Source organism: Schistocerca gregaria, chromosome 1 (genome assembly GCF_023897955.1).
Source record: "Schistocerca gregaria isolate iqSchGreg1 chromosome 1, iqSchGreg1.2, whole genome shotgun sequence".
NCBI lineage: Eukaryota > Metazoa > Arthropoda > Insecta > Orthoptera > Acrididae > Schistocerca > Schistocerca gregaria.
The window spans coordinates 1,126,027,030-1,126,043,452 of record NC_064920.1 but is presented as its reverse complement, the minus strand read 5'-3'; the positions used below and the strand labels follow the sequence as shown (position 1 = coordinate 1,126,043,452).

The following is a 16,423-nucleotide window of genomic DNA, read 5'->3' as shown; positions in this document are numbered from 1 at the left end:
TTGTCTTGCTTGTATTTGCCACTATTCCTATGCATAACTTACTGTTCTTCCTAAGTGTTGAACTTACATTGATATTGTGCAGTTGGAGGAACAGGGGAGTGGGTGTAAGAAGCAAGTTCATACTGTCACAGTTCCTCTCCCAGGAAGAGGATCAGTGTGAAGAAACAGGCTTCATCTAACATTTCAGAAATGTAGAACTCGTAAATGTTAATAATATTGGGCGCAGATTCCACACATTACATGGATTGCACATTAACAACATGGGGAAAAAACTGCTCGTCAGAAAATTGAAGAAATTATCACCAAGAGGCATAAAACACTCAAAAGCAAAATCATCCTGGATTGGCCCCCCAAATATTCGAAGGAAACAATGCCAGCAAGACCTCACTCACCAATATCAACAACAAAAGAAGGAACTAGGTGCCTCCAGCAGCAATATTATCAACAGTAAGTGCAACAGCTGAACAACTAGCAGGGGAGCCAGACACACAAGAAAATTCTGCTGCAGATGATAATAGAATAATATATGCAGTCAGGAAAAGAAAAGCAGTACTTCCAGCACACCTGAATGATTTTTTTATTGACAAGGTAAAGGTAAGCGATCAATTAAATATGCCAAAGCCTAAAAAACCCTTTAATTTCATGCTGATTCATCAAAATGTCCAATCATTGCTAAACAAATTAAGTTGAAATTTTATGTACTGATGAGCTAAAAAACGTTTCTGTAGTGTGTATAACTGAACACTGGCTGCCTAAAGATGCAATGTCAGTCACAAAACTTGCAGACTTCAATCTTTCTTCATCATTTTGTAGAATTACATCCAGTCATGGAGGGTCATGTATATTTGTTAAGTGGCATTGATTATTGTAACATAAAACCCATTGAACTGTTAGCTGAAGAGAGAATTTTTGAAGTATCCGCAGTTGAACTCTCTGCATTAAAATTAATAATCATCTGTGTATATAGGAGCCCTGATGGGAACTTAAATGATTTGTCACCAACTAGAAGCAACTTTAAATACTATAAAAAACTTCAACAAAACAGTGATCATATGTGGAGATTTTAATATAGATTTTCAAGAAATCTCAAAAGACCAGCAAAGCTTGATGACGCTACTGGAAACATATAACATAAAAACCACCATTGACTCTCCTACAAGAGTTACACCAACAACTAGTACAACAATTGATCAGATATTAATAAACACAAATGTAAATAACAATTTCTGTGCCGGAAATCTTAATACTGGCTTCAGTGATCACTGTGCACAGTTTATTGCTTTGCACACCCCAAGTGAAACAACTGAGAAAAAGGAACTTGTAAAAGAAGCAAGGAAATTCACTAACAAACAAATAAACCTTTTTGTACTGAGACTAAGTGAAGAAACTTGGTAAGAAGTGTATACTTGTGAAAATACTAACAAAAAGTTTGAAAAATTCATGGAAATCTTCATGTCATACTTTGAAGCTGCATTTCCATTAAAAAAGCAAAAAGTCAACCTAACTTCAAAAAGAACAAATGGATTACAACAGGTATTAGAATATCTTGTGCAGAGAAAAGAAGATTACACACTATAGCAAAGACACAGAACATGCCTCCTGAATTTAATTTGTACCTGAATAATTACAAGAGGATCCTCAAAAATGTTGTAAGAAAAGCTAAAACAATGGCAAATGACAAATACATTGAAAATTCAAAAAACAAATCTAAAGCTATATGGGAAGTTATAAAAAATCAAACAAGTGAAACTAAACAATATAAAAATATGAACTTATGTTACGAAGGACAAATGATTTCTTGCCCAACAGAAATTGCAGGGACCTTCAACAAATATTTTGCAAACGTAAGTGAACAGTTGGTGAGTGGACTGGAAGAACACAACAAAATATCACCTCCATCGTGCAATAGTGTGAGAAATGTGTCTACATCTTTGTTCCTTTCACCCACAAATTCTGAAGAAATTTTATCAGTTATAAAAACCTTGAAAACAGGTTACTCATGTGGAATTGATGGAATACCAGATGCAATTATTAAAAAATGCTGTCTTGCCTTAGCTGAACCCTTGACACATTTGTGCAACAGCTCACTGGCATCAGGAACCTTCCCCTCATGCTTGAAAACAGCAAAGCTGAAACTACTGTTCGAAAAAGGAAATCCATAATGTGTTTCAAATTATAGACCAATAGCCCTACTGCCTGTATTTTCTAAAATTTTAGAAAAAGTTTTTGATAAGAGATTGTCTGATTTCCTAAATAAAAATAAAATTAAAATTCTATCTCCTTCACAACATGGCTTCAGGAAAGGCTATTCAACTGAAAGTGCAATATTTGAATTTCTTAATGAAATCTATGCTAAACTGGATGCAAGTGAGTTTGTGACAGGCATATGTCTTGATTTATCTAAAGCTTTTGATGTCATTGACCATAATGCCCTACTGCATAAGCTTGACCAGTTAGGAATTGGAGGTATATCCAATGAGTGGCTCAAGACATGCCTATGTGGTCACAAACAGGTGGTTGAAGTGCAATATACTGACCATAACAAAATCAGCTACTTCTAATCAGGATATGAAAATGTGAAATATGGTGTCCCTCAAGGATCAGTATTAGGACCCATTCTGTTTCTCCTCTATGTCAATGATCTTATGTACAACAAGTATTGCCAAACTACCCTCCAATTTGCAGACGATACAAGCTTCCTTATTAGTGGTAAAACAGAAGATAAACTAAAAGACTCCACTATACAAACAATGAACAGTGCAGATCAGTGGTTCAGCTACAACATTCTAATTATAAACAAAGAAAAGACAGTAGCACTGAACTTCTATAATGTAAAAGGAAGACACCACCCAAACACAGAAATATAACTTAGGGACAGAGTTCTTGAAAGTGTTAACAGCACTAAATTTCTGGGAATCTGGCTCCAGAACAACACAAAATGGGAGGTACATATTGAATATTTGCAAAGAAAACTAAGCAAAACCTGTTACATGACACGGATATTAAGAACTTGTTGCAGCAAAGCCAGCCTGTTAAATGTATACTACTCCTATGTGCATTCTGTAATTAAATATGGCATAATCTTCTGGGGCAATACAACAACAAATATTAAACTTTTCAGGATGCAAAAGAGAATACTAAGAATTATTGAAGGGGTAAACAATACGAAATCGTACAGACCCATATCCAAAAAACTGTCAGTTCTTCCTCTTCCTTGCATTTTTATCTACGAAAGATCAGTTTTCATCAAACAATATAGTGATAGACACGCAGATATCTTATTAAAAAATGAAAATATACATGCACACAATACAAGGCAAAAATCTGACCTTCATGTGAAACAGGTGAGAACATCATTGTGCCAAAAAGGCACACTACATACTGGGATAAAGATTTTCAATAATCCACCTAAACATATTAAATCAATAGGTAAACTCTGTAGTTTTAAGGCTGAAGTAAAGGCATATTCAATTGATCATTGCTTTTACAGTCTGACAGAATATATAAAAGCCAAACAACAAAAATTAAGATGCATTATTAATATTCTACTTTGTATGTTGCCTGTGATGTTTGTTGTATTTAAGAATCTGTGCTAAATTACCTGACTATCTAGTCCTTAGCATTGCAATACAAACTGTATTTTTATCTTGTAAATACCTAACCATGTCCAACATCCTTGTATATATTCTATACATATAGGATTTGAAGGAATAAATAAATAAATAAATAATCTAATCCAAGCTGTAGTGCTACTGAGCATTAGTATGGCAGCAGAAGTGACATAAAAAAGTAATGAGCAATTAGTTTTTCTTGAAAGTAATGTTTTCAATAATGGTACCTACTGCTACAAATTCTGATAGCACAATACAACATTGTGTACTGTACTGTAGTAAAGGGTAAAAGTTCTTGTGGATTAATGGGGGCAGCTGGAGGTGAGCAGTCAGGCTGTGATATTTATAGTTTGATAGTTAACTTACAATTTAGGCTATTGAAACTGGAAATTCATGCCCAAAAGAACTATGGGAAAGGACTCAAATGGGAAGGATTGGACACCAGGGATTTTCTTTTCAATAATATTCACTGTTTTACCAAAAATACAAATAAAACTTTATTACATCAACAAAAAACTGCAGAAATAAATGACTGATTAAATGGTTGAAATAAATTAAGAGTGCTAATTAGCTGGGCCAAACTTGGTAACAAGTAAACTTTTTAAAACAGCTAAACATTCTAAGCAAATACATGCTCTCCTTAAGTGAACAGAAGCATGAATTCATTACAAAAATTGAAATTAAGCTAAGAATTTATTTATTTATTTCGCTCCTTAACAACAGAAAATCACAGCTCAGAAACTGTGAGTGAGGCTCACTTAAGCTTTCTTCTTCTGTAAGATATTGCAGAATACAGCATTTGTTATGTAAGCATACCAGATACATAGAGTAAAAGATCACAACCATAATTTTTTACAATCACTGTTAATACCTCAAGGCTTTCAGGATTCAAGGTTCATTTAAAGAGAAAAAATACAGTTAACATGGACACTCAGATCAGACAGTTAGTCAAGATTTCAAATTTAATGTAACTTAACTTCTCTGTAGAGGGCACAACTTAGAAACATCAGGCTTTCATTGCAGAATGGAGATAACCTTGCCAGCATTTCACAAACTGGCTGACTCTTCAAATGAATGGGTTGCCTGCCTGGATATCAAAGTGCCAATGTAACCAACTGATAACTCTGCAAGACAGTTGTGCTTGTTCATTGATGCAAGGGACAGCCAGGCCAAACACAAAGCCAACCAAACTTTAATACTTTGCGCCCACCGCCCCCCTCGGGGTCTCACAGTTCTTTCGTGAGATTATGCATGATGCACACAGGGCCCCAAGCTATTGCAGTCAATTCTTCTTTCCCTGCCTGGATTTCCTTCCCCCCTTCCTCCCTCCTTCTCTATCCTTGCTCCTTCCCTGTTGCCACTTCCTTCCCCTCTCTTGGTGTTCTGATTTATGTCAACCTGGCTGTCCATCTGGTTTCCTGAATTGGCTGCAATTTTGTTCCTTTTTCCTGTTCTTTCATCCTTTTTTGGCATTTAGGTCTCCACTTGAGGTTTGACCTCCACTTCAAAATTTCCTGTTTTTAGTGTGAACCATATGGGGAAGAACTCCCTCCCTAGCACCTAGTGTGGATTCCTCTCCCCCCTTTCCTTCCCCTCTCCCTTCCCCACTGTAACCCCCTTCCACTCTATTTCTTACCAAGCTGTCCACACCTTCAACAGGCCCAAGTGGTTGTTAGTAAGGAAATGCACTGGCATCAGTTCCCTTGGTTGTGGTTCTTGTCTCCCACAGTACATGAAAAAATTAGATAAAATACCCTACTTTAGGATATTTACTTTTACTTCTAGCTTAAGTCTAAGAAAAAAAAATGTTTAACACTGATGGCAAATAATGATCATTACTTTATAAATAGATAAATTATAAAGTTCTCATAACATTACAGTAATTATCACTAAAATTCACTACAGTATGAAAGATGGTGACTCTAAATATTTTTTAAATCAAGTACACATTACACTACAAAACATTACTCTTTCATAACTGTCTGAAACTGGTTAAACTCGAAAGACTTTTCTTTTCCACTTGCAAAAATCACCTTAGTGTCTGAAATATGTGCATTTCCTCTAGAAAAAATGCAAGATGTGCAGTAGCATAGATTTACTAATTATTACATTATGAAAAAATAGTCACAATTTAAAAAAAACTTAATTACTACTCAAATCAAAATTAAATGGATGTAAATCATCACCCCACTTCTCTACCCCACTCTGAACACTATTCTCATTGAACCAGAAAATTAAATCCTCTTAAATCACTGAATGTTACCAAATAGTTGACCTGTCAGAATATTCACATCAGTCTAGCATCACAGTTATCAGTTAATCAGCAAAAGTACTGTTCTTCATCCCAGTATTACCACTTTAAGCTCATAATTCCTCAGAACACAAATAAAATTTTTCAAATAACCTTTAGATCTAATGATGAAGCATTATGACTTTTACCTCACTAAAATGCTGCTCTTTCCATTAATCTCTCATTCCCAGCTGCAGTGTCATGAATTGCACAATATAAACAGTACCCAATGTTGCCTAGTTCACAATTAGATCATCATTACAGTTAGAGCACATTTATTACTCATGTCTGTCAGCTCTATTATTTTACTTACCTTTCTTCCCTTGTTAACTAGTGGAGTGCATTTTCAAAAAATGCCCCTACTGCAGAGACGGGCTCTCTAACCATTAAGACCCTAACATTATTCATTATTTGTTTCATTCTTTAATAAATAAAAATCTGCTCTGCTTATCTAATGCAAAATTATGCTGAAAAACACTCCACAGTAACAGAGCTTATGCTAAGGCTAACTGAACTCTCATTACTGATTAGACGAAATTACCACTCAGAAACACTATTATTTGCTTGACATTCTAGCCTGAAGGGTGATATACATACAAACCTGGCTTATTCTTTCCACACATTACTCCAGGAAAACTATGTCTAAAGTTGAAATACCTTAAAATTAGAAAAGGCTGTCCCATGACACAGATAGTTATCTCCATATACTGACTGCACTGAACACACAAACTTCTATTATACCACAATTAATAATGTGATCTATTATTCAAAATGGTTTTTACTGCATATTGTCTCTACTGCTGCACCAATGAGCCAATTACTTCCCATGTTAATTATCTTCCATATATGGTGACACTTCTCATTTTCTGGTTACTTTACCTATTTGTCAGAAATCCTTTAATCCTGGTACCCATTTACTTTCTTCCATCCTCTTATAATTCCATTACTTACACCAAACACAAAATAATATATATAAATAACACTAGAGAAACTGTTTCGAAAATATTTCTGTACATAACTATCTTTCTGTAGAAGTAGAAGACACTGTTCCTGATTCACTTAGTAACTATAGACAATGTAGGAGGAGAGTTTGACTGCTTCAGAAAACACAAAAAATGAGACAGACAGCTGGGGTAAGCATTATCATCACATAATGAATTCAACACAGAATGTTGAACCCCCTACTTACTAATTGCACAAGGAATTAGTTCCAAATATTACATCACTGCTGAGATTTTGGATCACCAACAAATTGCACTCCAACAGCTGTGCTGCCAATTCCACTGTTAATATTACTTCTTGTTTCACACTCATTGATAGCTTACCAGTAGCACCAATAAGTTTTATTTCAGAAATATGCATCACTACTATACCCTCCGTGTTCTTAATAGATACAAAAAATGCCTGTGAAATACCGTTTAAATCATTACCACTGCCTAGTAAACACTTAAAATGTATACCCGGTACACTTGCTGTTATTACAGGATGCCACACTTCCTTTTCACTTGCCATGTGATCTTCTTCATAAAAGAAATCCTCATTAATCCTTTCCCTGGAAAACCCATCATCCTGCTTATCAAATTGATCATCATTACCACTTCCAAGCTCTAACTCTTCACTAGGCCTAATATTATCATCCTTTGTTCGTTCTTTCTTTCTTTACACACCACATGGACATCATTATAAATTCAAATTCCTCATCCTCATCACTATTGGATTCGTCACTGCTATCATTACCACTACTGTCAGAATCACACACACACACTGTCACTTTCTCTATGCTTTAGGTTTTGTACCCCTTCCATGTTTTTCTCCATTTCTGTTGATTCTGAATATACATTTTTATTTACTTTTACCAGTTTTTCCTCTACCACTACTGCACACTTGGTTTCTACCTCTCTTTATAAATCATTGTTAATCTGATTCATTTGATTACAAAGTTTAACTCTGTTTTCAGCAGAAAATTTCTGGCAGCTTTGAGTTCATCCTTACACTGTTTTTCAGAAACCTCTACCCTCCTACTACAGTCATCACAAAGCTTCTTTCTCTCTTCTACACATTTACTACTCATTAATGTTAATTTTTCATTAGTATTCTGCTCTACTTTCTTTATTTTTTCATCACAATCTGGCCCTACTGCCTCAACCCTCTTATTTAATTCTGAAAGGCTAGAGCTACCTACCTTAATTTCCTTTTTAATTTCTTTCTTCAGTTCATCTTTTAGGCTAGTTATGTCAGTTTTAAAATTCCTAATATCTTCTTTCATACTATTTTCCACCCTACTAATGTCTTCTTTCATACTCATATTACTAAAACTACTCATAATTTGCCTTAATGTCGCTTCCAAATTTCCATCTGCCATAAACTTTTGCCCTTGCCGACTTTCTCTATTAGGTTCCTTCCTCTTAACCTTAATGATTTCATCCACTTTGGTACTGTTTTCTTCCATTTGCTCACATCACCATACAGCGTATATGATGCTTCTATCTCTCCATCTACAACAGGACTTCCACCCCCATCATTAAAAGTTACATTCATGTTTGATTTATAATTACTTTCATCTACAGAACCAGTCCCACCAAGATCTTTCTGTTCATTTAACAACTTACCTCTACAGTTTTTCTCTGTCGCATTTTGTTCGTTAAGGTGATTACTCTGCTATTCACAATAAAGTGCCTGGCAGAGGGTTCAATGAACCACCTTCAAGCTGTCTCTCTACTGTTTCACTCTCGAACAGCACACGGGAAAAATGAGCACTTAAATTTTTCTGTGTGAGCCCTGATTTCTCTAATTTTATTGCGATGATCATTTCTCCCTAAGTAGGTGGGTGCCAACAGAATGTTTTCACAATCAGAGGAGAAAGCTGGTGATTGAAATTTCATGAGAAGGTCCCGTAGCAATGAAAAACGCCTTTGTTTTAATGATTGCCACTCCAATTCACATATCATGTCTGTGATACTATCTCACCTATTCTACGATACTACAAAATGAGCTGCCCTTCTTTGTACTTCTTCGATGTCATCCATCAGTCCCACCTGATACGTATTCCACACCGCACAGCAATACTCCAGAATAGGGCAGACAAGCGTGGTGTAAGCAGTCTCTTTAGTAGACCTGTTGCACCTTCTAAGTGTTCTGCCAGTGAATCAGTCTTTAGTTTGCTCTACCGACAATATTATCTACTTGATTGTTCCAATTTAGGTTATATGTAATTGTAATCCCTAAGTATTTAGCTGAATTTACAGCCTTCAGATTTGTGTGACATATCGCGTTATCGAAATTTAGCTGATTTCTTTCAGTAGTCATGTGAATAACTTCACACGTTTCCTTATTCTAGGTCAAATGCCACTTTTCATACCATGCAGATACCTTATCTAAATTATTTTACAAGTCGTTTTGTTCATCTGATGACTTTACAAGACGGTAAACGACAGCATCATCTGCAAACAATCTAAGACAGCTAACCAGATTGCTCCTATGTCATTAATATAGATCAGGAACAATAGAAGGCCTATAACACTTCCTTGGGGAATGCCGGATATTACTTCTGTTTTACTCAATGACTTTCCGTCTATTACTACAAACTGTGACCTTTGACAGGAAATCACGAATCCAGTCGCACAACTCGGGTGATACTCCATAGGCATGCAGTTTGGTTAGAAGACGCTTGTGAGGAACGGTGTCAAAAGCCTTCTGGAAATCTAAAAATATGGAATCAATTTGACATCTCCTGTCCATAGCACTTACTACTTCATGAGTATAAAGAACTAGTTGCGTTTCACAAGAAAGATAGTTTCTGAAACTGTGTGTCAATAAATAGTTTACTTTGAAGTACTTCATAATGTTCGAATACAGTATATGTTCCCTACTGCTAATCGACATTAGTGATATAGGTCTGTAATTCAGTGGATTACTACTGCTTCCCTTTTTGGGTATTGGTGCGACTTGAGCAATTTTCCACTCTTTAGGTACGGATCTTTCTGTGAGTGAGTGGTTGTAGGCCTTGCCTTTATTAAGTGATTTAAGCTGCTTTGTTACACTGAGGATATCTACTTCCATGTTTCTCATCTTGACAGTTTTTCTTGATTGAAATTCAGAAATATTTACTTTGTCTTCTTTGGTGAAGGAGTTTCGGAAAACCATATTTAATAACTCTGCTTTAGTGGCACTGTCATCAGTGACTTCATCATTGTTATTGCACAGTGAAGGTATTGATTGCGTCTTACCACTGGTGTGCTTTATATATGACCAGAATCTCTTTGGGTTTTCTGTCAGATTTCGAGGCAGAATTTCGTTGTGCAAATTATTAAAAGCATCTCACATTGAAGTATGTGCTATATTTCAAACTTCCGTAAAACTTTGCCAATCTTGGGGATTTTGTGTTCTTTTAAATTTGGCATGCTCTTTTCACTGCTCCTGCAAAAACGATCTGACCTGTTTTGTGTGCCATGGGGGATCAGTACCATCACTTATTAATTTATGTGGTATATATCTCTAGATTGCTGTCGACACTATAACTTTGAAAACATTCCACAACTTTTCTACACTTACATGGTCAGATTGGAAGGAGTGAAGACTGACTCTTAAAAAGGAGTTAAGAGCATATTTATCAGCTTTTTTAAATAGATATACTTTGCATTTCTTTTTGATGGTTGTAGGTGTTAAGGTATTCAACCTAGCAGCAACTGCCTTGTGGTCACTAATCCCTGTATTTGTCGCAATACTCACTATTTGTCCAGGATTATTTTTTGCTAGAAGGTCAAGTATACTTTCGCAACCACTTAACGCTTTGAGTGGGCTCAAGAACTAAGTGTTCAAAGTAATTTTCTTAGAAAGCATACAATAAATTTTCCAGTGCATCGAGGGTTGATTGAAGTCACCACCGACTAAAATTGTATGAGTGGGGTACTTACTTGAAATGAGTCAAGTTTTCTTTGAACTGTTCAGCAACTATATCTTTTGAGTCAGGGGGGTTAGTTAAACGATCCAATTAATAGCTTAGTCCAATTGTCAGGTATAACCTCTACCCATACTATTTCACATGAACTATCTACTTCAATTTCACTACAAGGCAAACTACGTCTGAAAGCAATAAATACTCCACCACCAACTGTATTTAATCTATACTTTCTGAAGACTGTTAGATCGTTTGAAAAAATTTCAGCTGAACTTATTTCAGGCTTTTGCCAGCTCTCTGTGCCTAAAACTATTTGAGCTTCAGTGCTTTCTATTAGGGTGCGGAGCCTCTGGTTCTTTCCCAACACACTTGAGTCAACTTACAACTACAATACCAATTGTTTCTACAACTACCTTACTGTGTTTCACCTGCCCACTTTTAGATGGACGTCCCTTCTGTGGTTCCCTGAGAACCTCTAACCAAAAAAACCGCCCAGTCCCTTCAACACAGCCCCCCTACCAATGAAGCTGCCTCCTGTGTGTAGTGGACTCCTGACCTATTAAGCGGAACCCAGAAACCCACCACACGATAGTGCAAGTCAAGGAATCTGCAGCCTCTGGTTCAGACCCTCCACTCAGCTCTGCACCAAAAGACCACAGTCAGTCCTATAGACAATGAGACGATGCTGCAGATGGTGAGCTCCACCTTAATCTTGGAAGCAAGACTGGCACTCTTTACCATTTTCGCTAGCCGCCCAAAACCAGACAAATCTGCTCCGATCCAAAATGACACACGTTATTGGTACTGACATGAGCCACCACCTGCAGTTGGCTGCACCTTGTACTCTTCATGGCATCTGGAAGCACCCTTTCCACGTCTGGAATACCCCCCTCCCCCCCCAGAATGCACACGGAGTGCACTCTGGCTTCCTTGCCGTCCTTGGCAGCCATGTTCCTAAGTAGCCCCATTACGCACCTAATGCTGGAGCTCCCAACTACCAGCAAACCTACCCTCTGTGAATGCCCAGACCTTGCGGGCTGAGAACCTTCCTGTGGAACAGGGTGGATGACTGCATCCAGCTCAGAGACAGCGTCAGCCACAGATAACGCCTGAAACCTGTTCATCAAACAAACCAGGGAGGCCCTACGATTGGCCCCTCGGAAAGTTTTTCACTGACTGCCAGACTTTGGAATGATCTCCCACTCAACCACGGGTGAGGGGTCAACCTCAGTGCAGGCAGTACCTGGGGCAGTCACAGTAGTTGACCGATCATGGGAAGTGTGGGATGTACTCAACGTCCCTCATGTCCCTGCATTCATTCCCTCACAGTGATGCCCCTTGGCAGCAGCCTCAAGCTGTGTGGTGGAAGCCAGCACAGCTTGGAGCTGTGAGCAAAGGGTTGCCAACTCAGCTCGCATCTGTACACAACAGTTACAGTTCCTATCCATTACTGCAGTCACTCCTGTTTGAAGCTCATAAAAATATGCAACAAATGAACAGTGTAATCCCCTTATTAGTACCAGGAACTCATTATGCATCATTTAATACAAAACAGTTTTGCAATGAGTTACTTTGTTTTTAATCACTCGTCTGCTGCTGCTGCTGCTGCTGGTCTGCTGTGATTGTCATCTCGACTCGTCTGCTGCTGCAAGTTGTAATTCTCTCGGCGAGAAGTCCTGTTTAACTCGGTCAGCTGTGTCCACCTGTGTGCTGCTTGGCTGCTCCTGTACTCAATGGCTGCTTCCATAAAACCCACACACTGACTGTCTTATTATGACCATGAAACCCCAATGCTGATTGGCTGTAGCATCTCTTCCATTTAAATCACTGGAGACCTCTAGAATTTACACTTCACTGTTGAAATTCGAGAGTCTTCATTTACTGTGCCCACATACAGTAGTCCTCATGTTGGGGCACCAAATGTGATGATTTGCCTGCTTTATTTCTTTGTTTGTTGTCCTCAGTGTCAATTTACTGTGTTGCTACACTGGCTGAAAAATGGGTGTGGAAGTACAACACTGACTACTTTAAATGATGTAGCTGACAGGTGCACATTTGCATTTCACAGTACTTTACCTTCACTGCTCACAACCTTCCAATAATACACAGTTATATGGCCAGTGCACTATTGTTTAACTTTTGATAACCCTCATTAATAGGGTGCAGGCGAACATTGACATATTATTACATTATTTTCCTGTTGAACATCTATGTGCAGTAAAAGCGTAACCACATAGTTAACATTTCTTGAAGAATAAAAAGTTACTTATTGAAACACACTGACATTGTTTTAACACATGGCCTAATTGTGCTACACTTATGTCACAATTAAGTTGATGCATTGCTGTTGATCTAACCAACACAGGTTTCTCATCTGAAACTAGGTCGTGGACTGACTGTCTCGGGAGCAAAAATTGGGTTCTTACATATCCTCACAATAATAGGCACTGAAACTACATGTCGTTCGAAGTTAAATTTGCAGAAATTACAATTAAAACTTAGCTCATTAAATTAACTGAATACATCAAAAAATTCTGTTTTTTTTAACAGTTTCTTCTTCTACAGGAGATAGGCTGAATTTTTTGTTTAAATCATGAAATTAATGTATACAGTTACACAAACAATATTTTTGGCAAAACTGTTAATCACTTTGGAATTAAGGGCTGGCTTTGCTAACATGTTTTTGAATAGAGCCAAATAGATCCTTTAAGAATACTATCAGTTGTTTCTCCAAATGTTTATAATTAGTACCAAATTTATATTTGTTTATATGTCAACAGTAGAATTTAAGTTAAGACACAATTACTAATTTCACTAGATAACAAAAGGCACTAATTAGCAATAGTCAAAATAAATTAGAAAAACAATTACATACATAAAACTAAGCACAAAATTAGATCTGGTGTTAGATTCTTTAAAACTGAGGGCCAACCTTTCTCTTTCATGGAAATACAGATTATGCTCATGGCTGTTCATGGTAATTAGTTAAGAACAAAATGAATTTTAAGGAGGAAGATGGCAAAACAAGAGGGGAAGTAAAATTATCCCAGCTTGCTTTGTCACAACACAAGAACAAAGACTTTTCCTTTAAACACGGAGTGATGAACTGACCAACTTGCGTTATTCAATGTAACTGTGCTATGAAAGAACGACAATACAGAATAATTTAATTTCATTGTTGCCTGTTTCTCTGTTGTCAGTTAACAGAAGCACACCTGCTGACTGGAATTTATCCCATAAAGAAAACAGGACAGTCCCGTTTTTGGCCTCTGTTTACCGCATCGCCGGAATTTTTGCTAGGATGCAAATATGTTCTGAATATTCTTGACATTGTCTTTCTAATTTAGTAAGCAAATAATTTTTGCAATATCTTGCTGTGATATGTGCTGAATCAACCCTTATCACACTTATTCTTATAACATGTGAGCGGTTTCTGTGGGCAAAGAAGGCAAGACTACAAAGTTTAAGATGTCTTGTTGGCAGTTGATGTGGTGTGTTGCCATTTGTGTGAACACTGCTAACATGTCTACACACAAATGCACCTTTTGTTCCAAAATAAAATAAAAATAGCCTTTCCTCAAAGAAAAAAGCTTAGTTAGGAAGTTCAATATAAAATTTGCAATGCCACATACTATTCAATTGGACAGAGTGGGAACTTTGATATTGTGCAGGCTGCGGCACAATAAATGAAACAAATGAATGTTGGTGCCTTCTTTTTGCAGTGGATTTTTGTTAACATTAAAACACCAATAAATACCGCGACTAACATGAAAACATGAGACTATTATCAGAGAAAAAAATGTGTTTATTATAATGTTTGCCAGATCAGAACTACGCACAGCAAGATTTCTTTTATGTCATGAAGGTAAATTATCTTTTTCCACTGTTAATAATATAACATCATTCGCAGCCCGCGTCCACCTGTAAAAAAAATCATAAAATCTGCTGCTCTGCCCTGCAATCCCGAAAGCTGAAAAAAAAATAATGTTAGTTCACCTTTACCTGTCCGCTTCTTTGCGGTATGATGGGTTTCATTTAATGCAGTTTGAATGGACAGCAGCAGCAGCTCATTCGTTCGTAGCACAGCTCTGCACAATGAATATTATTTAAATAGCTGAAAATATCTTAAAAGGATGGGATAAAATACCAGGCAAGCTTATTACAAATCATAATGCAAGTTTTCACTAAGTAGCACTCTTCAAAATATTTAGACAGATTAAATTCCTACACATCTTTACTGATCAGTGCCTAATGGCGTCATTTTCTCAATCTTGACAAAAGAATGCTACACAAGCTTACAATATAACATCACAAGCTCTTCCTACTCACATGACTCCAAAAGGATGACAGAGAAATTAATGCTCAGTCACTACTATTTATACTCAGTTTAATACATTTACATCTTTGTTTGATATTTAATAAGTATCGTCTGTGGTGGTTTCAGTACTCATTAACACAGATATTATCTTTAAAAAATAGATACATAATTCTATACAAGTATACACATAATGGTTCCTCTTTATTACACAAAGTTCACACAATCATTGTCCATCCAGAAATAAAATTATAATCATCCAGTTCAATTTATTATTTTTTTTTTTTTTTTTGTTTGACCAAATATAATGTGTGTTTTGCCACGAGATGCTACAGTATCCTCTTCTCCATTCTCTTAACATGTCCATACTATCTCAGCCTTGATTTCTCTCTCTCCTCCTCTAATGGTTCCATGTTCATTAACTATCTGATCCTCTCATTTCTTAACTTGTCTATCTTTGTCACACCTATACTGTTTCTCAAGAATTTCATGTCACTAGCTTGTACTTCGCTTTTCTCTCTTCCTTTCATAACCCAGGTTTCTGACGCATATGTCAGGATTGGGACATAGTATGACTGGTATATAACCTTTTTACTGATTTGGGGTACATTCTTTCCTCCGTATCAGGCTTCTGACACTCTTCCAAAATGCTTCTGATTTTCTCCCCCACTTGTATATTTCTGTCATTTTTTCTGTCTTCCTGTATCAGGTTTCCTAAGTGCTTGAAACTCTCCTCTCCTCAATCATTCCTCACCAATTGTTATTCCAGTTGTTCCTCTCTCCTTTTTTCTTATTGTGACAATCATCTCACTCTTACTTATACTAAATGTTATTATAAGATGGTAACATTGTATATTCCTATTGCCTGCAGATGAGTCATAAGTCATAAATATTATATCCTTAAAAAAGAAAAATTCAGATGGACTGGATGGCATATCTCTTAAAATAAGTGTGTTTCTAAATACATAAGTAAAACTCTCACATTCTTTATAAATCAAACACTGCAGGAAGGAATATTTCCAAATTTCCTAAAGAAAACAAAAGTAATTTCCATTTATAAAGGAGGAGACAAAGGGAAGCCCAGCAATTACAAAACTATTACAATTGTATCTGTACTGTCTAAAATTGTAGAAATAGCCATAAAAGACAGCATAGTAAATTTCTTACATAAACAGAACATAAAAATAGAGCATAACATGGTTTCACAAAGGGTCGATCTAGAAAAGCAGCAATGGCATATTTCATAGCTTATGTAATTTGGACACTGGAGAAATTGGAACAAGTATGTAGTTTATTCCTCACCTATCAAA

At 36.6% G+C, this 16,423-nt stretch overlaps 1 protein-coding gene across 1 annotated transcript in view; it reads left to right on the top strand.

The window, feature by feature from the left end:
* The window catches only part of LOC126292653 (interleukin enhancer-binding factor 3-like), a 92,001-nt gene that overhangs the window by 58,502 nt on the left and 17,076 nt on the right, over positions 1-16,423 (top strand). The gene's annotated exons all lie outside the window — the stretch shown is intronic.